At 38.5% G+C, this 23,797-nt stretch overlaps 1 protein-coding gene across 1 annotated transcript in view; it reads right to left on the bottom strand.

The window, feature by feature from the left end:
• LOC116528593 (potassium voltage-gated channel subfamily H member 5) overlaps positions 1 to 23,797 on the bottom strand; it is a 109,914-nt gene that overhangs the window by 33,168 nt on the left and 52,949 nt on the right. The gene's annotated exons all lie outside the window — the stretch shown is intronic.

The raw sequence follows: 23,797 nt of genomic DNA, 5'->3' as shown, positions 1-23,797 counted from the left end.
AAATGCACTGACCGATATACATAGCACATGATATACTCCAGAGTAGTAAGCCTGTGAACCTCTACTTCCATCAGCTGAATTGTATACTTATCAATAGTCAGTCACATGTGTGTTTATTAGCAGAGTTTCTTGCTCCACTTTAAAGAAACCAAACTTGGCCAGCCGTGGTGGCTCAGGCCTGTAATCCCAACAGTGTAGGAAGCTAAGGCAGGCAGATCACCTGCAGTCAGGAGTTTAAGACCAGCCTGGTCAACATGGCGAAACCCCTCCTCTACTAAAAATACAAAAAATTCAGTGGGGATGTGGTGGTGGGTGCCTGTAATCCCAGCTACACAGGAGACTGAGACAGGAGAGTCTCTGGAACTTGGGAGGGGGTGGTTGCAGTGAGCCAAGATCACACCATTACACTCCAGCCTTGGGGAGAGAGCAAGACTCCATCTCAATAAAAAGAAACCAAAATTGGAAACCTCAGAAGCTATGTTATGGTGTTGTTTTTATACGAAAGATTGTTAATGGCTCAAAACATCAGTAACTGAATGAACATTTTAAGGTTTAAAGGTAAAATATAATATATAACCAATATTTTTAATAATTTATAATTACTAAGCCACATGCAATGCTTTGGTAAGAGTATAAGTTCTGGTGCCATACTGGTTGACGCTCGAATTGTCATTCACGTATTCATTAGATATGTGATTCTGGAGAAGTTATTTAACTTTTTTGTGCTTCATTTTCTTCATTTGTAAAAGGGGATAGTAACTTGGCCTTACATGATGATTGGTGGGAATACATACATTGCTATATATGAAGAACTTTGGGCCAGGCACGGTAGCTCATGCTTGTAATTCCTGCACTTTGGGAGGGTGGTCAAGAGATCAAGACCATCCTGGACAACATGGTGAAACCCCATCTCTACTAAAAATACAAAAACATTAGCCAGGAGGCGGAGGTTGCATTGAGCTGAGATCGCGCGACTGCACTCCAGCCTGGCGACAGAACGAGACTAAGTCTCCAAAAAAAAAAAAAGAGCCTTGAAGTATACCTGACACATCAAATGCATTCTCTTTGTCAGTGTTAGTTATTAATATAGTAGGAATTCATCAAAAGGATAAAGGCTAGACAGAACTGGGCAGAGAGACACAGTCAGTAGAAAGGTGCAGAAGACTAAGAGCATGGAGCATTTAATGAATCTTGAACTGGTCTACAATATGTACTTGAAGCAAGCGTTCTCAAGATCAAGAGATGAAAAGTTAATCTACAACTATAATTTTTTTTTCTTGAGACGGAGTCTCGCTTTGTCATCCAGGCTAGAGTGCAATGGTATGATATCAGCTCACTGCAACCTCCACCTCCTGGGCTCAAGCAATTCTCCTGCCTCAGCCTCCTGAGTAGCTAAGATTACAGGCAGCTGCCACCACGCCCAGCTAATTTTATATTTTTAGTAGAGACAGAGTTTCACCATGTTGGTCAGGCTGGTCTCAAACTTCTGACCTTGTGACCTACCCACCTCCCAAAGTGCTGGGATTACAGGTGTAAGCCACCACACCTGGCCCCTAGAACGATAATTTTTAATTTACTTTTAAAAATTTTAATTTTTCTTCAAAAAACTGTGATTTCCATGAGTACAGTCACTATGTTTTCTTTTTCCCAAGGCTAGGTAACCCCCATACTCTCCTAACTCATATGCTAGTCCTTGGTCAGTGGCCAGCCTCAGTCACCTTATCTGGATCTTCCTCCTCTTCCTGATTCTAAGTGTCAGAGAATCTGAGGTTTCATCACTTTTGAATAACAGCTATAGTTTGATTAATAACACTTTTTAATATAGTTACAGTCTGTTCTCTATAGATTCTTATATCCATATAATGTATCATCTAAACTTAATACATTTTAGAGATGAGGCTGCTATTTATAATTATTTCAAGAGCACAGGCATAAATCAGCACTGTCTTGGTCAAAGGAGGACACGTGAACACCGCATATACTTAGCATCTCCACTTAAATAGCCAATACGGATCTCAATCTTAACATGTCTCAAAACAAACTATTGAGTTTCCAGACATGAGCAACAGAACTGCACATTGCCTGGAAATCCTGGACTTTGAATGAGACACCATGCCTGGATGAGACTTGCTATTGTCTACTCTGAGTTCTAGGTGTAAGAAGGATAAGCCATAGAGTCAATCTCTACGGCAGAGATGACTAAGATCACCAAACTATTTCCTCTTGTTCCTTTGCACAAGGCTAGATGACATTTCCTTGCCTCCTTTAGAGACAGGAATTGCTACATAGCTGGGCTCTAGCTAAGGGAACATGAGCAGAAATAATGTGATCACGTCCAGGTCTAGCCTACTACAAATTCTCCACAAGACCCACTCTTTTGCTGTCAGCTGGAAGGGAAGCACCAGTACATTTAGGGGACGAAGCAGCCAGGAGAAGACAGGTTCTGGGTCCCTGAATCACACAATGAAAGACTGTCCACCAAACACTTGCTTTGAATTGTTATATAAGTAAGAATTATAATGTTATTGTGTTACAACACTTAAATTTGGGGGCAGATTGATTTTAGTAGTTGTCATTGCTTTTATAAAACAAACCTGATGGATTTTCTGTGAATTTTCAGTTTGATTTGGTCTTATTGTCATATAAGCTTTTTTTTAAATATATATAAAATTGAAGTAAAAAAGAAAATTAAAATAATCTACACTTCTTGGCATACAAACCAGGTCTTTGTTTCCAGACTGTGCAAGAATACATAGTTACTCTCAATCTTAACATGTCTCAAAAGAAACTACTGAGCTCTAAGCACTTACTTTTATATTTTAAAATGAAAATACAGTTTTAGGGTTTAATGGGTTATACATAAGGACAGGAAATATGTGGATAAAGTATTATCTTCTAATCCTTATTTTACTAAAGCCAAAATAAAGTAGCTGCTACAGCATATTTATTTAATTTCAAGCATTACCTTAGACGTAGAGGCTTCTGTAGGTATTATTATCCTACCTCCTTATAAAGGCAATGGTCATAAGAGAACAAAATCAATAACTTTCCAGCACTAAGCCCCACCACGGATCAATTACTGTAATCAATAACATACTAATCAATTTGCGTGACTCACATTCCTCCTCCTTATTTTCTTTCTGTTACTCTTCACTATATGAAAAGGGATATCTCTCCAAATTATTTTATCTAGTTTAACATTAGTGGAAGCAAGAAACCTCTTTCCATATCTATCAAGAACAACAAGGGGGTATTTAATTGTTAAATGCATCCGAGATCATAACAGACTTACAGAAATCTTCATTTCTAATAGGGTGATATTATGCGCAATTAAAATCTGTCTTACTAGTAGGCAAAGTTTATCTCCCATGCAAAGACACATATACCAAAAGCTGATAGAGTAAAACCACAAAGGGATAATTTATAATTGGGTTGTATTGAACTACATTCCAAACAGTGTAGATGGAAGGTGGCAGCTACAGCATGTAGCACTCCTTTCTAACAAGATTATTTTCCATTGAATTTATTTTATTTGTAAAAAATAGCATTTGTAGGATATTGAAAATTATAATAATTGGCTACTTTAAAAAATACTAATCACATTGATGGGGAAGAATGAAGGGAAAATGTCACTGCTGCATGGATTTAGCAAACAGTGTTGATGGTTTACACCTGCAATATAGATGTATAAACATATACAATTTTCTACAAAAATTTGAATCTCACCTGGATTTATCTGCCTTTTATGATATTTGCTTTAATCTTCAGAAGGTATTTGCTTTACCAATAATGAAAAATGCTAATTATAATACTTGTAGGAATCTTGTTATCTGAACTTTATGAAATAATTCTGTCGGTCACCATTGACATAGGTTTAGATGTCTTGCAAATATATTTTTTTAAAATATCACTGAAAAGAATAAGAGGAAAATAAGATGATCTCAGCTGTTTAAGATGGATTTTGGCGAATGATCACCAATGGACTCATTCCCTTTGGTTCTGCCCTACCATGGAACTAATCTGATAAAACTGATCCTAAATCATCCCTTCAACTGGCCTTCTTGAGTTACACATTCAGGCTGTTGTGCACACATCACTGAATGAGAAAATTCCTCAGCCATACCTATGGGGCACAAACGATTGCTTAGAAACTCTAGCATCAATAGGGCTTCCCATGAACTTTTCTTGTTCTTAGCCCTAACTCCCTCTTATGCACCCTTCAGCCACTGTATCAATTAGTCAAAAGTCTCTTCAAAATCCACACAGATCCCTATCTCTTACTATTAGCAGATGCTTATGGCTTCTTTATCAGGAAAATTGGGGCAAGGCTGTCAGCTCTTTCAATTTCTTGCCTCTCCCTTCTCTTCCCCTGCTCCACCTATAGAATGAACACAACCATGCTTCTCTTTCTCTTTCCTTTCCCTGAGAGAAAATAACATTTTCTTCTTTCTGTTTAAAGCCAATCCTTTCACTGGGGCTCCTTAGGTGATCGCTTGAAGCTGTCAAGACTTTTCTGCATCAGTTATCCTTATCTCATAAAGTAGCTTTCACTTCCTTTTTATTGGTATCATTTACCTCAGCTTTTAGCTCATCTCTCTCATCCTGATAAAGAAAAAAAAAAAAAACAGAAAACTCAAAACTCAACCCTTTCCTTTTAATTTGCGGCCACTTTAACTAATATTCTCTTCTCTACCCCAAATAATTTTGTACTGAATATATTTACTCTATCCAGAGCTACTCCCCACCCTTCCCTACCTGGCCCTGTGCCCTGCTGTGTTAGCCTATATGACTATTTTGATGGGTCTACTTGTTGCTTTGCTTTCAGTTGAGTGTGGCCAATGGGAAGCACTAGAAGAAAATATAAGGAAGAAAGGAAAGTGAGGACCAGGGTCTTTACTATCCCAGCTCCTCTAGAGGTATCTCCATAGGCTGGCAATTTCCTTGTTAAGGATCACAGCTCCTGAGCTCCTGTCAGGCAGCCCTCTTGATATACTAGTCTTCACACTCTCTCTCTGTTTCTCCCCCCCTCACTCTCTCTCTCTCACTCTCTCTTTCTTGTTGTCTCTCCTCCTCACTTCTCCTCTCTCTGATCTCTCTCTCTCCTTCTTGTTCCCCCTCTTTCTCCTCCCCACCTTCTCTCTTTAGGATCATAAATGGTAGTGGTGTACTGTAACTAGCTCATGCATAGTTTACTATTACTTACATAGGGAAACCATAAGGATTGCCCATTCTTTGTAAGTAAGCCTGTTTTTTAGCCAAGCCCAAATTACCCAAGCAGAGTCAGCTGTTTGCTTCCTTCTGGGTCCCAGTTTGATACAATTATCTCGAAATAATTGTTTATGCAGTATAATGATATGGGCTGAATGTGTCTGTTACCCCAAATTCATATGCTGAAACCCTAATCTTCACTGTGATGATATTTGAAGATGGGACTTCAGGAGATAATTGGTCCATGAGAGTAGAACCCTTATGATGGATGAGTGTCCCATCATGAAGAGACATGAGAGAGACTGCTTTCTCTCTCTGTCCTCTACCACATAAGGATACAAAGAGATGACAGCCATCACAAACCAGGAAGCAGGCTCTCACTAAACACCTGTTCTGCTGGCACCTTGATCTTAGACTTCCCAGCCTCTGGAACTGTGAGAAATATGCATTTGTTGTTTAAGTCCCACCTCCATTCCCCCAGTATATGGCAGTTTAGTACAGCAGCCCAAACGAAGACAAATAGGTGCTCCTTGTACTCATGCTGTTTGGGCAGCAACCCACATAACTTAGCTTTTGCCCCACTATTTCTACATATAACTGTTTTCTTTCTCTCTCTGGTCACTATAATTCATCCCCACATAGACAAATCCAGTGGGCACACTTTGGTCCACAGTCTATACCTTAGTGGAGGTCATTGCTGCATTTGACACTATTGACTACTTTTTTAGTAAATCTCTTTCCTTGGAATCCATGACATCTTCTTGTTCTTCCTTTATTGGCATTCGTGGGCTCTCTATCATCCCTTCAAACACTGGTGCTCCCTTTAGTTCAGTCCTTGACCCAATGCTCATTTAACATTATATTCTTTTCCTAAATCAAGTTCTCCACTTTGAGGACATTTACTATACCCAACATGGTCCAGATCTCACTCTCCAAATCTGTTAGACACAATCATGTATATATTCTAATGTCACTTCAAATTCAGCATGTCCAAAATAATTATGTGCTAAAATCATTATCCTAACAAATCATTATCCTCATACTGTATGCTCTGACTTCTATTTTCCTCTTGGCCAATGGTTCAATACATTCAATCTGAAGTCTAAGCTATCCCGTATGCCTCTCTCTTCCCCAATCCCCAATATATCTGCTTCCAGTGAGGATTCATTGAAAATCACCCCTCATAGTTTCACCAGAGAGAAATTTCCAAAGTGAAAACCTGCCTGTGCCATCCACTGCTTAAACGCTTTCCATGGCTCTAGTTTGAGCTGTTTCAAGGCACAAGGGATGCTTTACTGCTGCTCTGACCCTTACCTCTATCCTCAGTTTTAGCATCTGGAACTCTCCTGCTTTGTGTTTTCTGTGCTATTAATACCAAACCACTCACAGTTTCTAGTTAAAGTTGTAATATTTTATGCCTCCGTGCCTTTTGAGGTCTGCATCTCTCCCTAAGATACCTTTGAGCATGCTGTTTGACTCTGGCTGAGTGCTTCAGGAAAAGCACCATCATTTCTTTCCAGAAAGCCCCTCCTCTTGCCCCTATTTACCCAATCCCCACATATACTAGCATTATGCCTTTTCCACTATCCTCCTGCTCATAAGTGTCCACACATGGGCTCCCACCATAAAATCTCTCAGAGAATTTAAAATGTTGTATTGAAATTACCTATTAGCATCTCTCTCTTCCTTGCTAAACTTTACATGCTCTAAGGCAGGGAACATGACTTGCTTCTCTTTTCACACTTGCATAGCATAGTTACTTGAATCAAAGCAAAAACTTAACATCAATTTTTATAATTCAAAGTAATTATTTTTAATAATAAGCCTTGTTAAGCTTTAACCTCAGTGTCATCATTTAGAAATAAATACATTGAAACATTTCAAATATCCAGGAAAAAAGTATATTCTGCTATATTATAGGACAGTGCCAGTAAATTCTTGCTCTATGTGCTCATTTCAAGTCAGTACAAGTCCAGACAAGTCCTTGGAGCAGGCAAGCCTAGATTTATACACCTTAAAATGGAGGAAGATGTCATGTCTGTCTCCATGTGTTAGAGCTGAGGTCCAGTCCTTATACCTGACACCCTATCAGAGTTCTTGCAGGAAATAAGGCTTAATTATGTTCAGTTTGAAAGTGGGAGGATGATTTTACAGCACAAGTATTTGTAGAATCAAAAGGAAGAGCAGATGTAATCAAACCAATGTTGACAAAATAAAGAAGTGACAAGAATGCTGAAGCTGTAGCTGTCATCAGGAAGGGACTCACTTGGGGTCAAGAGTGATAGTAACCCTGGTTATGGGGCAAAGCAGGCAGTGGGGAACAGCTAGGCAAGGCTACTCAGGAACATGTCAGATACCCTGGAAACCCCTTTAACTGAAGAGATGGATTACATGCCTGAGATTCTTCAATTTCACTGTTACTGTCTTCTTCACACATTACCTAAGAAAACATGGGCTTGTTATAATTCAAGCAAGTACTGTTACTACTGGGATTAGGATGATAATTTTAACAACAAAAATAATCATACCTAGTACTTATTGGCATTTATAATAGGCACAACTCAACCTTCAAAATACATCCACAATCCACCCACTTCTCAATGACACCACTCTGGTCTATGTCACTGTTATGAATCCTCCATAACAGTGTCCTTCAAACTATCCCTTCAACAAAGATCTGATGATGTCCTGAAACCCAGCATCTTCAATGTCACTTCATTTGGAGATAGGATCTTTACAGGGATAAATGAATTTTAAAAAATCAGTTATTAGGATGAACCCTAATCCAATATGACTGATGTCTTTTATAAAAAGAGACAGATAGGCACAGTGGGAAGGTGACATGAAGACACATAGCAGGGAAATGGCCAGATTTGTGAGTCGAAAAATTGCTGTTGGTTTTGGTGCTTTGTTATGGCAGCCCTAGCTAATTCATGCAGCTTCCAATGCTTGGGTTGTTGCAAGACTTTTCACTGGTCTCTTCTCCTATTCTGTGCTTCTGCATCATCCCCACCACCAGCTCTGTAATCTATTCTCAACATGTATGATGAAAACAAGGATAAAACTCTTAAACTGTAAATTAGGTCATGTTACTCTTCTATTCAAAATCTGCCAGTGGCTTTCTATCACATTCTGAGCAGAAATGAAAGTCCTTACTGACAGCAGGAGCATTGCCATCTTGGACAAGCCCCTCACTCTAGAGTTGACCTTAATAAAGAAAAACCACCTAAATCCAAAGGGCATTAGTCTAATGGCTAAGGATAGCATGAACATAAACCACAAATAACAACTTCAGCCAGAAACATTCCAAATTCCTCCCAGACCAAAGACATGCTAGCCCCAAGATAACCTCCCTCCAGCTGGGAAGATGCCAGCCTCAAAATAATGCTCCTCCAACCAGAAAGATGTCTGCCCCAAAATAAACTCCCCTCCTCCCAGAGATATTTCAACCCTACCACAAAACTTCTCCCTCAAACAGAAACACTCCAAGCTTCTGATAAGCCCCCTCACCCTGAAACCAATATATACTCTTAGTCTGTGAGGGAAAACACTCCTGATGGAAATTGGCCAGAAGTCCCTCTCAGGTTTTACCTAAAGTAAACCTATCTTTTCTGCTGAGCTGCAGTTCATGTTTCTTTCTTCTTTAACTCTTACACTTACAGTGAATTCCAAGACTACACCTTTTGATCTCATCTCCCTTGCTCCTTTCTCACCACAGTACAGGCGAACTGGCCCCCATTCTGTCCCTCAACCATGCAAAGAAAACTCTTCTCTCAGGGCCTTTATACTCGGTATTTTCTCTTCTTTTACCCATTGGATATCCACAGGACTTGCTCCTTATCTTCTTTAAGTCTTTGTTCAAGCAACAGTTTTTTAATGAGGCCTAATTATGCCTAATCATATAATTGCAACTCTTCACAAATGCTTGGACCTTCTTTCCTGCTTCATTTTCCACCATTGCTCTCATTATCTTCAAATAGATTATACATTGTATTTATTTGTTGTTCTCCCAAACACAAATTTAATCTCACCAAGGACTTGACTTTTGTTGGTTTTGTTTACTGATATACCCTAAGTGACTAGAACAGATAGCATTTGGCACATGAAAATGCACAAGGCATATCTATTATAGGTTGTATCTGGTACCTTAGAGGGAGCACAAAACCGTAACAGAATGAGTCATAATTCCTGGGTTCTATACCCATTGCGTCACTCACCTGGCATAAGTGGCTTAGGTAAGTAGAGTCTGAGTCTGTTTATTCATCTGTTAAAATGAGAAGTAATCCACTATAACTCACAGCGTTGTCCTGAGGATCACCTTGGAGATGCATATAAAAGTGCATCTGAATCTGTACAGTGTTATATAAACATGAGCTATTTTAAAAATAAATCTACTCAGAGTTTTATAGAATGAAAGTGGCTCTGTATATTAAGAGGTAAGTAATAAAAGATGACATTCTTAATTATTGAGAAGTCAGGGTTCCTGAAAATAGGTTCTAAAAAAGAAAAAGTAAATTAAATCCCAGTTGAGGACCACTTTAAAAAGTCTAAAAACAGAAGCTATGAAATGCAACATTCATTATTAACAGCTATTACTTGCTAAGAGTTACTAAAGATACTTTTATATACAGCAAAATACAGTAGTCTCCTCTATCCGCTAGGGACACATTCCAAGACCCCCAGTGGATGATCAAAACTGCAGACAGTACTGAACCATATATATTTTTCCTATACATACCTACCTATGATAAAGTCTAACTCATAAATTAGGCACAGAAAGAGTTTACAAACAATTAATAATAAAAAAATTATAACATTCTAGCATCACCACTCTTGCACTTTGGGGCCATTATTAAATAAAATAAGGATTGCCTGAATACAAGCACTGTGCTATCATGACAGCCAATCAGATGACTGACATGGCTACTAAAAAGCTAATGGGCGGGCAGTGTACACAGTGGGTATGTGCTAGATGAAGGGATGATTCCCATCCTCAGAGGGATGGAGCTGGACTTCTTCGGATTTCATAACTTCTCAGAAAAAAACCCTACAATTTAAAACATACAAAATGTTTATTTCTGGAATTTTACATTTAACATTTTCAGATTACAATTGACTGTGGGTAGCAGAAACCACAGAAAGGGAAACTGCAGATATGGGAGGATGACTGATTCAAAAGAACTCAGCACAGTTAAGCTTTTTGGGTGTCACACCGAGCTCATTATGAGTGAATGAGGCTCAACATTACTGGCTGAAACTGCATCATCTCATATAAATAATGAGAATATTTTAAAATATCATACAATGATTTCTTTAAATACCTTGACCATTATGATTTACATATGCTAATAAACTGCTGCCAGGTATTACAAGGATAATGTATAGTTTGTGTTTATATCCCTATCAGATCCTATAATCATACTTAGGGCATCTAATATCAATCTGACATTCATTAAACAGCTAAACAAGAAGCATTTCGTTAAGTACCTATTAAGGTCCAGGCACTGTGCCTAATGGAGGGTGCAATGATGAATAATGCATCTCTCTCTCTTACAGTAGTTTGCAATCCAGTTAGAAACATACAATCATATGCCTCAATACAAATTAGACTTTAAAAGGGCCCTTAATAAAATGAATGCCCACAGAAAGAGCATTATAAAGAAGCAAAAGATGAATTCTGAATGAGAAAATCTGGAAGTCTTTAGAGATAGTGTTATTTTAGCTGAGTCTTAAAGGACTTCAACAGGCAGAGAAAGGGAGAGGATGTAGGGGCATTCCAGGCAGAGGGAATAAATTGAACAGGAGAAGTAAAAAGTTCAAGAAGAACTTAGTCTGATTTGTGGTAACTTTATCTATAATTGGATTTTAAGGTACAACATGAATATTTAAGGATCATCCCAAATATGTGAAAGTTAAAAATGTCAGCAGTTAACATTCACTCCAAAACAAATTATACTGCCATGCCATGTTCAAAGACAGTGGTATTTGGCACTTCTTATGAATTAAATCAAAATCAGTGTTAAATCTCTTCTGGAGTCACACACATTTTTGGGAATCTGATAAAACTTATAAAGCCTCTCTCAAAAGGAGCCATTGTCCAAGACATGAAAATATTTAGACCTTATTTTAACAATTCAGTAGATTTATTTGAAGCCTACAGTTGGCTAAGGCTTTGTAGGCTAAGAACCTTTGGTCAAAATGACTACACTATTTATGGGAGAAACTTTTTTCTTTTATTTTGTGTTAGAGTATGTAGGCATTTTTAGAGAATAAATTTAAAAGGCAATGCTATAGTAACATTTGAATCATTTAAAAAACAAGAGATTCTTGATTAATGTACTGGAGAATATCTAAGTTGTCTGCAGAGCATCAACAAACACTTTTGATAAGGAGTTCAGTGACCCAATGAAACTATAAATCCCAAAGGCCTGCCAGCTTCAATCATCGTACTGTTGTACAGACCAAAACACTTGTACAAGAAAAGTTCTAAATAAACATTACAAGTGGGCAAAGATTTATGTTCCTAGAGACATGGCAGGGATTTGGAGTGTTACTCTTTGTCATATAAACCTGCAGGGCACTTGAAGAATTGAAGGGAAAATTTGCTGCATATCTCAAGGATACCAATAGAACATTATCTTTGATTAACAGTCGCCATTTAATGGTATTTTATAGATAGGCAATCAACATAAAACATTATGAAATGTAAACCTTTTAGCAAAGTAAGATGATTTTGGAGGATAGGGTGGAAATGTTTTAACATCTGAAGCAGGACTGTTAATAATCTTTCCTCTTGACAGACAAACAGACCATAAAAATAGTTAAGCTCCTTTCCCTTCCCAGAGATCACATATTTTAACAGTTCAGGTCTTATTAAACCAACAGAAGAAGAGCAAAGGTCGAGTAGGAGTCCCTCTGTGAAAGACTCATTATAGGAAGGAATAAGATATCAATGTATGTCTGTTAAACAATCATGTGGACACAATGTACAGATAATGTGTATGTGGGCATTTGTGAGGACATATCTGATTATACAAAGATATACTTCTTTTCATTATATGCTACCTTTTTGGTGTCCATCTTTGTTGAGTGTGTGTGCACATGCACACCTGTCTAATCTCAGGAGCTAAATAAGTGACAATCATTTCTCTGGCTTAGGTGGTCAGAGAGAGGTGGCCTTGTTCTAGCTATAATTTAGCTACTATTGCTCTACTCCTGCTGTCCAGCCCCCATCCCATTTTGCTCTCCTGCTGATTTTCTAACATTACACCTAAGCTTGTCCCTTGTTTTCACAGCACTCTGTAAAACTCTTCCTGAGCCGTGAAGCTAGTCAGAGAAAAACATGGCATTTAAGAGACGTTAGTCCAAAAGGATAATATCCCTATATTTCAACCTCTGTCTGATTCTCTTCCTTTATTTTTATTAAGCTTATCTTTTCATTTATATATTTTGATGAGCTACACATAAAAGATATTTAATGTGGAGGTAGAAATGCAGTTTAGTGAACTCTGCATTACACAGCTGATTATTTAGTGTCAAGAAATCACTTTTGGATACTAGTAAGAATGGAATTAATATCCACTAACATGCAAAGCCTTCTCCTTGTCTCTTTATAGCAATACAAACTGATTAGCTTTGAGCAGCAATTTAGGATAAAGAACTCATTGGAAGCTTTTAATAGTCTCATTTCTAGCTTCAATTACTTAGTTAACTAAACTTACTTTGCTAATTTCCAGAAATGTCTTAAGTAGAAGTCACAAACACATGCCTTGATTTCTTCTGATTATGAAGAAAAAGCAAAAATGCTTATTAATGTAAAAGATATCCCTCTCACATTTCTAAGGCAGCATTATAATTTCAAACTATATTGATTACTATTTAAAGAAGACTCATAATTGAATTTTCTGAGAAAAACAAACAAGTATACTGATAAATTAAGTGGCCTCCACATATTCCTTAAGAACTTTATAAGGTGCTTGATGTTTCTAATGTTGGAGATCAAAAAGACTATACTATATTTTCAGATAAGAGGATAATTGGCAATACAAGGGTCTAGTTCATCAATAGGCTGGTTTAAAATGAAAGAAGTCATGTTAAGGGAAAGCTCATGATGGTGTAGATGGAGTAACCTTCTAACTCTGTAATACAGACTGCGTTGTTGGTCTTTGTGGTTGCAACCTACCTGCACACATAGTAGCACACACTTTGAATAAATTGAACATACCAAACCAACTGGGAGTCAAAATCAACAATAAATTATCTAGATTTTAGGTTGTAAAAGGTGTTGCATCTTTTCTGGGATCTTACAGTGGCTTACTTTTGGTTCCCTCCCCCAATCCAATGATAACATAAGCATGGAAAGGAGAATCAACCTATATGATTGAAAGTTGCAGCTTATTTAGAATGAACTTTTTAAAATGTATTACCACAGAGAGAGAAAGAGTGAGGAGGAAATTTGGGCTAGTAAAAGTTGATATTATTTTCTACAAATTTCTTACCTATCTAATCATTCTTCCCTGAAAACACACAATCATAGTTTTGTTTCCTGCTTTATTTTACAGTAGCCTCTACATTTGTGTTTTAACATAAATCTCTGCAAAAAAAGAATAGCATTAGTGTTTTAAATGAAAAGCATTTTATAAATTGTTAGTTCTGCAAAAATTGTCTGAGTTTTCTGTATCTAAAGACAACGTAATATAAGAAAAGATTACTGGTATCAATGTAAACCCTGTGGTTTGAATTCTGTTTCTGCTGCTTATCAGGGTTACAATCTTAGTGATCCACTTAGCCTCTGTGAATCTCAGGTTTTTAGCGTATAAAATGGAACAGTAGTATCTTCCTTAAAGGCCTGGAAGGACGAAATAAAATAACATCTGGAAACTGATGGCATAAGGAGAGTACCTCATATTTCAGAAGCTTAGGACAGCTAATGTTCTAAGTAGCAAAAAAGTATAAAGTGCTCTCTGCAGCATGTGGTTTCACTTGTTTAAGATCTTAGTTTCTGTTAAGTTTCATTATTAGATTTCTTTAATAGAAACAAGTTAACATAATTAAATTTTAATAAGTAAAAATCCTAAATAAGGCATGAATAAAAATAATTCAGTTAAACATTCATAAAAAACAAAAGCAGAAACTCTTAAAGACTTTATACATTGATTCTGTGTCAATGCCCCCAGGTGATTCTTGTGTACAGCTTTCGAATCACTGACCTAGAACAGTGGTTTCCAACCCTGGCTACACATTATAATCACCCAGAGAACTTAGAAAAAGAGATATCTATATGCCTTGTCCCAAACTAATTTAAAGTAGGATCTCCAGGGCTAAGGGCCATTGTACTTTTATTCAAAGCTCCCCAGGTGAATCTAGACTACACCCTTAGTGGAAAACTATTGTTTTATATACATGTCTTTAACATCACACACATTTATTTTATTTTTTTAACTGCATTTTAGGTTTTGGGGTACATGTGAAGAACATGCAAGATTGTTGCATAGGTACACACGTGGCAGTGTGATTTGCCGCCTTCCTCCCCATCACCTATATCTGGCATTTCTCCCCATGCTATCTCTCTCCAACTCCTCACCCCCTGCTGTCCCTCCCCATTTCCCCCCAACAGACCCCAGTGTTTAGTGCTCCCCTCCCTGTGTCCATGGGTTCTCATTGTTCAATACCCGCCTATGAGTGAGAACACGCAGTGTTTGATTTTCTGCTCTTGAGTCAGTTTGCTGAGAATGATGATTTCCAGGTTCATCCATGTCCCTACAAAGGACATGAACTCATTGTTTTTGATGGCTGCATAATATTCCATGGTGTATATGTGCCACATTTTCCCTGTCCAGTCTATCATCAATGGGCATTTGGGTTGGTTCCAAGTCTTTGCTATTGTAAACTGTGCTGCACACATTTATTTATACTTCTAAAGATTATACAATCTCTAGTGGTAAAATTCCAGGCAAAGTGGTTACAACCTGAAGAATTACAGGCAACATGGAGGAGATGCCATGGAGACAGGAATATTTTTGGCAGAAAGCCCTTAGATCAAACTATAGAGAAAAGTTAGGATCATGGACCACTACATCAGATTCACTTGGAAAGCTTATTCAAGTTGCAGGTTTCTGGGTCTCACTTCAGAGATACTGAACAACAGAGACCTGGTTTGGGGGCTTAGGATTCACTCTGGGTGATTCATGTACACAGCATAGTTGGAAAGCCACTGCCCCAAAAGCGACTGCCTTCCCTTAAAAGAGTACTGAAGATGGTGACCAGTTTTGGTCCTTCTCTTTTCCTCATGGAGAGGAGACACAGAAAATAGCTTAACTACAAGGTGAGTTTTCCAGTCATTTTGCCTGGAATTTTACCCCTGAAGATTGTGCAATATTTAGAAGTGCAAATAAATGTGTGTAATATTAAAGATATATGTATAAAGCAGTGGTTTTCCCCTAAGGCTCTAGTTTAGACTCACCAGGAGAACTTTGAATAAAAGTACAACAGGCCTCATCCCTAGAGATTCTAATGTAAATCTGCTTGGGACAGGGTAGATATCTTTTTTTTTTTTTTAAGTTCCCTGGGTAATGATAATGTGCAGCCAGGGTTGAAAACCACTGTTCTAGGTCAGTGATTCTGAAGCTGCACAAAGGAATCACCTGGGGGGTATTGACATAGAATCAATCTATGAAATCTTTAAGAGTTCCTGCTTTTGTTTTTTATGAAAGTTTAACTGAATTATTTTTAATCATGCCTTATTTAAATGTTTTACCTATTAAAATTTAATTATGCTAATTTGTTTTTATTAAAGAAGTCCAATAACAAAACCTAAAAGAAATTAAGATCTTTAGAATTCTAATATGGAAAAGCATTTCCTGCCTCATTTGTCTAGGTCAAGGTTAGAAATCTGCATCAAAGCATAAACTTCCTGCTGGGCCTCACAGCTGCCAGCAAGGTCCTTCACCACCATATTCACTATGTCACCTATATCCACAAAGTGGATCTGTTACCCTGACTCCACCCCACGTCTGGGTAGCTTCAGTCTCTAGTGACTGTGGAAGTCCTGGAAATTTGCTGAATGACAAGGTTTTGAAAAAGAAAGCTCTCTTAGCAAGGAAGAGAAGGCTGGTTCCTTGAATAAAGGAACAAGAAATAAAGAGCCAACTTTTTGAAACTGCCATTCAAAGGTTTACCTCTATTTTAATTGCTGTATTATCTACCAGCTCTGAACTCTTAAAACTTCAGGGAACTAAAGAGGAAAGTAAGAGTATTGAAGGGCTTTATTAGTAAAGACAATACTGCTTATTAATATTAACTTGACCTTTGTACAACTATTGCTATTTTAAAAATATTTTTGCTATTACCTCACCTACTTCACCCAATAATTCTTTGAGCTGTATAGGATGTGTTATACATAAGAGAAAAAGTAATATACTTTTCAAAGACTTGCTTTAGTTCCAGGACTATTACTTTGTCACCTAATATTGAGAGATTATAGCAAATTATCTAACTGCTCTGGTTCTTGGATTTCTCATGTATAAAATGGAGACAATAATATAGTCTCTGAAGGACATGTAAGAGATTGCATCTTAAACAGATTTCTAAACTGTAAGAGCTTTGGAAGCGTCAGATGTTATAATTATTCTTATTTTAAGGATGAGCAAATAGAGGCATAAGAAAGTAAGGTGGCCACTCAAATTCAGAGTTAATTCCACCATATCAGTTATTTCCAAAGCATCATAGTCTCAGAATACTGCTCAGTGGACTTTCTGACATCAAATCAAATTTAAAAATATTAAGCGCCTATTATGATTTGGGATACTAAATAATGACAAAAAGAATTGTTTATATCTTAACCTTGACTTTCTGAAGAGAAGTATAACCACGTAAGTTTGCATATTAGAAATTCATAAGTAGATAAACTAAATGAAAACTGACTGTCTCAGCACCTGACACCACATTTCACACTATGGTCAGAAACCATGACTGTTCATTCACAAAACCAATGATTCAGGGGATTCTGGGAAAACCTCCTTTGATTTGAAACAGCTAAAACAGGAATTTTTTTTTCCATACCACATGCCTCTTTCCAAGGGTTGGAAAAATCTGAGTCCTTGGGAAAAAATCAAGTTAAATATGATAGTTTTCAGAATACCTTCTAATCTGAAGGACTGTCTGGCATGAGAAGTAGTGAAGGGAGAAATAAAGAAGTTGGGATAAATAACCAGGGAGATTATAAAGGTGCATCCAGACTGCAGTTCAGATGGTGCCCTCTACATTTTGCTTTGACCTGGAGTCTAGCAGAGGATGCTCTTTACCACCTCATTCCCTGTAGGACACTGACATTGCACAAATTGCCAGCAAGAGTGAAGGTCGACTCCCCAGGCTTTTAACGCACAAAAGTTATCTTGTGCAGCAAATAAATTCAGTGGCTGGTTACTCAGTTTGCCTGCATAACTCTAGATGCTACAGTTACTCTAGATGCTATGATTACATTATTCACATTCTTTGCCCTCGAGTTGCACACTAGAAATAAAAAGAACAATGCACAAAAAATAATTATAATAGAACATTTAATCAACAAGCTCAAAAAACTGCTTCTCTAAGTTTACCAAAGCTTTGAGGCAAAAATATCTTGTGCCCAGATGGCACAGGTGCCAAGCAGAGTGCAGGTTAGGGCTGTTACCACTGGGAGGCCAGCCACCTATCCTGGAGAGAATATCACTGAGCTGTATTTTTGGCTGGTGACTTTCTCTAATTCATGAGCTGCTCTTTTAAAATGACAGTTCTCTCTTCCTGTGTTTCTTTTAATTAATAACCCTGTGGAGTATTTTTCATTAAAAATGAATTTTACCTTTACTATGAAATGTCAAACATGAATAATATGAGCAATTTTTCTTGCAGGGAATATTATTTTAAAAAGATATCAGTTCACCTTTTCCTTGACAAATCTGACTAGTGGAATGAGCTTGTTGAAGCAATATTTCTCTTTCTTCCCATATCAGTGGCCTGTCTTTATTATGTTCTTTCACAAGCAGATAAATGGAAGCAAATAATATTTTTAGAAAAATTAAGTCCTTCAAACATACTATCATATTAATATCAAAATTTTATGAAATCAAAATGTAGTTGCCTTCTACTTCTAAAAGTGCAATTCAAATTTAGTGTGAGGCTGTAAATAGAAAATCAAACTCAGGCCAGGCACAGTGGCTCATGCCTTAATCCTAGCACTTTGGGAGGCTAAGGTGGGTGGATCATGAGGTCACGAGTTCCAGACCAGCCTGGCCAACATGGTGAAATCCCATCTCTGCTAAAAATACACACCTGTAATCCCAGCTACTCAGCAGGCTGAGGCAGGGAAATTGCTTGAACCCAGAAGGTGGAGGTTGCAGTGAGGTGAGATTGTACCGAGCTGAGATTGCACTCCAGCCTCCAGCCTCCAGCCTAGGCAACAAGAGTGAAACTCCACCTCAAAAAGCAACAAAAAAAAGCAAACTCAGCTCTTAATTTACAATATTACTGGGTTAATACTGAGCACGGATTGGCAAAGCTCTTTGACATTTTTCCCAATGCTTCTCCTGGGTTTCTCCCATTAACTGGAATGTATTTGTATAATAACTATTTCTATAATCACAAAGTCATAGTTATAGGACAGTATCTCAGCAGATATTCTCCACCAAATGACAGATACAATTTGGGATGAGCTTAGAACCTGTAGTTAAAGTGCAAGCTTTAGGTCTAGATAAATTTTACTAATGCTAATCTTAGCACATGCAGCAAGACAGTATGAAGTCTGTTCATTAACCCAGATTAGAGAAATGCAATTCATGAACTAAAAGTGCCAAGACCCTGACTTAACATCAAAACCCCTGCCTGTTCACGTAAGATGTATCATTAACCAAATAATTCCAACAAATGTTAGGCAACACAGTTAAGATATTACTCATAACAGAGGTTATGCTGAATGTGTGGCATTTTTAGAAAATTGGAAGTAGATACTGTTTTGTGTTAACAGGAGAAAGAAGGCATTTCCTTTGGGAAGACTCAATATTATCTTAGGCAAGTGTGAAAGTGTTTATTTCTGCAATTTCAAGCATTTTGCATTGCTGTTTATGAAATTCCTTGACACTAAATGTTACCCTTAGCTTATAAGAGGGTGATTCTGGTTATAGGAAAGGGTCCAGATCCAGAACCCAGGAGAGGGTTCGTGGATCTTGCGCCAGAAAGAATTCAGGGCAAGTCCACCGTGCTATCAAAAGCAAGTTTATTAAGAAAGTAAAGTGGTGAAAGGACAGCTACTCCACAGACAGAGTAGGACATTCCTGAAAGTAAGAGGAGGAATGCATCCACCCCAATGCTGGTGTAGATGGGGAGATGTGGTCTGCTACAAGAGTTTGTAATAAAGGATTAATTTTCTTAATTACTGTATTTTGCAAGAATTGACATATTATCTTTAAAGCAAAATTAGGAATGTTTTTGTTCTCCAGGTATATAGATATCTGGACACTCCCAAATCTGGGTCTGTTTAGGAAACATTATTAATTTGTTCCCTTAACCATAAACATCTAGAGACTAGGAATGCCTACCTTTCTGAGAATGCAGCCCAGCAGGTCCCAGCCTCGCTTTCCTAGCCTCACTCAAAATAGAGCCACTTTGGTTTGAACGCTTCTGACATATCTCCCCACTTCCTTTACAAGAGAACTTTTAATCCTCAGGGTTGCAGAGAGATGAAGATCCATCTTCTGTAACTTCTTCAGGCTAAATAGAGGTGATGATATTCCTGCCTAATGAGTAGGGCATCTTGCATTTAGGGCAGAGAGGAGCCCAGTCAGAGAGCATTGGTATGTTGAAGGTTGTTCATAACTGCAAGTTTCAACAAAAGGCGATATCTGGAATATTCATAAGTATCCAGTTTAAGAAAGCATTCAGTGAGCTTGTCTTGCCGTCCTACACAAAGAGTACAACCACAATATGTTCCACAATGGCAAAGCAAAATAAATAAAATCATTCCAAGAAAACTAAACAGGAAGGCTTTCCAAGAACTGGGCATTTACTGGAATCGAGTCAATACAGGGTCGACTGATAATGCATCAGTGACAGAGATATGAGGGTCTAAAGCTTTCATAGCCTGGGTGATATGATTTGAATAGTCTAGAACATACACACAACATTCAGCTTTGATCAAAGCACAAGTTCCCCCTCGAGCTGCTGTTAAAATGTCCACATACCCAACAGCTTATCTGATTATGTAAAGAGGCTAAAGTCTGTGCCCACTCAGTAAGTAAGTTACTCTGCCTGATTCCAATTTATATTCCAAAGTAGAATGCCAGTCCATATCTTTATGTTACCCATCCCCCATTTCTTCTGAACAGGAGTTGAAGATTACTGATTGGCACACAGGAATAAACGGGATCAGTCGCTTGTGTTCCATCGGCCTGTGGGACTTCATAAGAAATAGGTTTAATTCGAGATAAGTGAACCCACCTGTTTATTCGTAGTTTAACTGCAGTTGGGGTACTAAGGAGAACTTGATAGGGTTCCTTCCATTTTGGGGAAAGTTGATCTGCTGGGGATTCTTCCAAGTTTTTAATAGGACCCAGTCTCCCAGCTGGGTTGTAATAAGATTCTTTTCCTTAGGAGGGGAAAAGTTTGATTTCCATATTCAAGAAGAGCATTTTGCACTTGTCCTAAGTTGATCACATAATTCTGTAGCTTGAAAATATCTGTGTCTAGCAGGAGATCTGTAGTTAAGACCTTCCATATATTATTTCGAAAGGGCTGAGCTGCAAATTTCCCTTAGGGGCCACTCAAACCCTTAATAAAGCTACAGGTAATAAAGACAGCCAGGTTTCTGATGTCTCTTGGCAAACTTAACAAGAGTCCTTTTTAGAGTTTGACTAGCGCTTTCTACCTCCCCCAAGACTGTGACCTCCATGCCGAGTGAAGGCAGTACTGGATTCCTAGGGCTAAAGATATGTTTGGGTAATTGTCGCTGTAAAAGATGGCCATTATTGCTCTGTAAGCTCTTAGGCAGCCAAATTTAGGAAATTTTCCTTTAGTAGGTTAGAAACCTCAGTTGCCTTTTCAGACTGGGTAGGAAAAGCCTCGATCCAACCCCAGCTGGTAAAGGTGTCAATGAACACGAATACATATTTAAATCCTTTACATGGGGGCATCTGAGTATAGTCTATTTGCCAATCCTCACCAGAGTATGATCCCCTATGCTTAACAGGCCTTACTAGAGGAGGAGGTAAAGACTGGTTATTTGGGTTATTCCAGGCACACAGTCCACACGCCTGAGTTACCTGTTTGACTGTTTTAAGTAAACTTTTTCATATAAAAAGCTTTTTTTCCTACAAAAAGACATTAACTGAAACAGGGAAGTTCTTCCCAAATGAGTAGTCACGCAATTGCTTAACTATTTTCCACTGATTCGCACCTGGTGTTAACAGTTTGCTGTCATTGATAAGCCAGCCAGAAAGATCTTGAATTAAGCCCTTTTAGCCCATTCTTGTTCCTCTTTCATGTATGTAGGGTCTGTCACTGCCGTGGCTGAGGGCACTAGCAGGCCGACAAGTGTAACTGGCTCTTGTAACGCTGCTGCCTTAGCAGCTGCATCTACAAAGGAGTTTCCCTTAGTCACATGAGAGTCTCCTTTTTGATATCCTCCACAATAGATTACAGCTACTTCCTTGGGCAGCAAAACGGCACCTAACAAATTTAGAATTTCTAAGTGATGTTTTATAGGGGAACCCTTAGCAGTTCACAGTCCCGGTTCCTTCCAGATGGCAGCATATGAGCATGAAGTACCAGAAAGGCATACTTAGAATCAGTGTAAATGTTAACTCTTAAATCCTTTCCCAATTGCAGGGCTCTAATAAGAGCTATTAATTCTGCCTTCTGAGGTGAGGTAGAAGCTGGTAAGGTGTGAGATTCAATTACCTCCTGTTAACAACAACAGCATATCCGGCTTTCCTGTTTCCCTGGTGCACATAGCTACTTCAGTCTGTAAACTGTTTTACCTCAGGATTATCGAGAGGCTCATCCTTTAAATCCAGGCAGCTGGAGTAAACTTGCTCCATAACTTGCAGACAAGAATGATCTAGGGTGCCTGTGAGTTCAGGCAAATAGCTGGATTCAAAGTTCGGCATACTTTAAGTGTTATATCAGGGGCGTCTAGCAACAAAGTCTGACATTTATTCACAGAAAAAGAGAAGGAGCAATTTCTGTCTGCCTTGTGATTTCCAGAAGATACTACTGTTTGCAGCTGAGTTAATAAATCCCTTCCCAACAAGGTGTAGGGAATTCAGGAGAAAACCCAAGTCCTTGAAAAGCACTTAAAGGATAGGTAAAATGGCATCTATGGGCTTTTCCATCTGTCCCCTGACCATACAGTTTTAGGGTGACAGAGGCCCATTATAATGGGTCAAAACAGAAAAAGCACTCCAGAAGAAAATTAATGTGCCTACCTGCCATGTTCTTACCTTAACTCCAGAAGGAAGTTAATGTTCTTACCTGAGGTTCCTCTATAGATATGGCTAGTTGCCCGATGGGAGCCGTGGCGGAAGGTCTCAGGCCCCATCTCTCTTGGACTTGCCTGGCTATTTCAGCCATTGTTGGTTTGGGTGCCAATAGCTTCCTTCTGAGCCCTGGGCAATCTCTCTTCCAATGGCCAGTTTTTTTATAATGTGTACACTAATTCATGCCCAAGGCATGGTGACTCAGACACTCAGACTCAGAAAGGTAGGATGGTGGCCTTCTCACCTTTCAGCTTTCCTTGTTCAGGCCAAGAGTTAGGTGGGCAGTCCCGTGTGAGAGGTGATCTTAAGACTACAGCCAACAGCTGTATCTTGTGGGAGGTCCTTCTTGCTCTTTCTGTTTCCTCTGCTTTGTCCTTGTTATTAAAAACTAAAATGCCATATCCAAAAGCTGTTCCCTAGGAGTTTGGGGACCCATCGCTTCTTTTTTGTAGCTTCCTATGGATATCAGCGGCAGACTAGGTTATAAAATGTACTCCTAAAAGGGTCTGTCCTTCCCTTGAGGCAGGATCAGTGTTAGTATATTTCCTGATTGCCTCAACTAAATGCTCTAGAAACAACGCTGGATTCTCATCTTTGACCTGGGAAATTTCCTACAACCTTCTCATAGTTAACAGGCTTTTTCACACATTTCTTCATCCCTTCCAACCAGCAAGAGATTATATGATCTCTCCGAGTCCTAACTGCCCCTTTGATACTTCCACTCTGGATCTAAATCTGGAACTACCATACCTCCTGCCTGATAATGTATATTATGGTTTGGGTTGTGAGGCAATACCTCATCTGCATGGGTCCTTAGCTGTCCCCAAAATGCATTGTTTCTTTTCCACTCTACAACACAAAGACAACAAAACATGCAGATCCTGCCAAGGAAAGATGCCTTCTGCTTGAGAAGAGAAGAGAAAAGAATGAATGGGACTTTATTTTGCAGCTTATGTACCAGCTTGAACACAGTGGGGAAGACCATCAAGTGGACACCAGGGGTCCTAGATTTTAGGCCTTGGCTATTGGATGACAATTCTGAACCTACCCTAACCCAGAGGGAAGCCTATTGAACCTACCCTAAA

This window comes from Sapajus apella, unplaced genomic scaffold (genome assembly GCF_009761245.1).
Source record: "Sapajus apella isolate SASKATOON/1434 unplaced genomic scaffold, GSC_monkey_1.0 scaffold59, whole genome shotgun sequence".
NCBI lineage: Eukaryota > Metazoa > Chordata > Mammalia > Primates > Cebidae > Sapajus > Sapajus apella.
The sequence above is the reverse complement of the archived record's forward strand: the minus strand, read 5'-3'. Positions and strand labels throughout refer to the sequence as shown.